The sequence below is a fragment of the Papio anubis genome, chromosome 5 (genome assembly GCF_008728515.1).
Source record: "Papio anubis isolate 15944 chromosome 5, Panubis1.0, whole genome shotgun sequence".
In the NCBI taxonomy this organism is placed as follows: Eukaryota; Metazoa; Chordata; class Mammalia; order Primates; family Cercopithecidae; genus Papio; species Papio anubis.
In genome coordinates, this window is record NC_044980.1 from 118128492 (window position 1) to 118130008 (window position 1517).

Sequence of the window (1517 nt, forward strand, 5' to 3'; positions counted from 1 at the left end):
TCATAGAATTGGCCTTTTTCCAGTTGCTGCTGATATTGGGATTTGAGTTAATTGCCGATGCATCTCAAACAACAGAGCAGGTGCTCGTAGAAAGAACATTCCTTGTGTTTTCTTTGTTATTTATAGTCAGAGCTCTTCACCACTAAACCCTTGAGCTGGCTTTTTAGAGCCCACTGTATAACAATTTCATTCACTTTCATGTCAACAAGCTTTGGCTTGATGAATTAAAATGGAAAAATGCTGGCTAAAGCACCGCAGCCCTACATGATTCATTTTGCTGCAAGTTTCTGGCAGCTGCCCAAGGATGACCTACTATCTTTCTAGTGTCCTTATCATTTTCCCATCTGGAAAGGGCTAAACCTTACTGTACACTGGGGAGTTAAGGGCCTGTGCAGGCTGCATTTGAAGGCCATTAACAATCATAACTCTAAAAATCATCACCCTCTTCCAGGCAAGGTTAAGAGTAGTCTATAGGATACTTAGGAAGGTCACTATTTTACTTTTCTTTTAATAAATACAAAAAAGGGCACAATTTCTTTAATTACCTAGGACTGCATGCTAACTCGATCCATTATATTTTTAAACATTTTGATCAGTCTTACAATTAAACAAAGGTCCTTTCGAGGAGCCCATCCTAAATTATGTAACTTCTGATACTAGCTGTGAATTTACTATTAAACAAAATTATTTATTCATTCACTTAATCTTCCTTTATACAAATGGATTTTCTTGAAGGAGTCATAGGTAGGATGGCTGTTGTAGTGATTATTTTAGCAATTAACTATCACGTTGCAAAGTTATTAGGGAAAAATACCTTATTTTTGAAAAGAGAGGCTAAATGATGGAAGAATCATTATAAACTCTAGTTACAAGCTTGTCCAAGCCATGACCCACAGACTGCATGCAGCCCAGAATGGCTTCAAATGCAGCCCAACACAAATTCGTAAACTTTCTTAAAACATTATGTGATATTTTATTTGTGGCTTTTTTTTTTTTTTTTTTTTTTTTTGCTCATCAGCTATCATTAGTGTTAGTATATTGTATGTGTGGCCCAAGGCAATTCTTCTTCCTTCTACACTCTTGCCAATTATGGCAAGGTTTTATTATTTATAAGTAGGCTTTCTTAACTAACACTATTTGTAGATTATAAGTAAATTAAGTTTAAAACCTGATACTAACTGAGCATTTATCACCCAAGAAATTGTCGAAGCATAAATATAAGGCTGTGAATTCTAAACAATTATAACTTTTAGGAAATGAAAGCGCCCTTGTTACTGGATATTTAAACTAACAATTTAAGGCTTTCAGCAGTGAACTTATAATGCACATTGGTAATTGTTAGTCTTGTCTCTAAAGTGGAAAAAGATGTAGAGATGGCCAGGATCTCTGACCAGCCATCATTGGTAGGGTAATGAGGAAGATCTAAACACAGAGGGCAAAGCCAAGCAAAATGCTCACTCTTTAATAAGGAGAAACATAGAATCAAATTATCTCTCTGCCTTCCACCCCAAACTGGC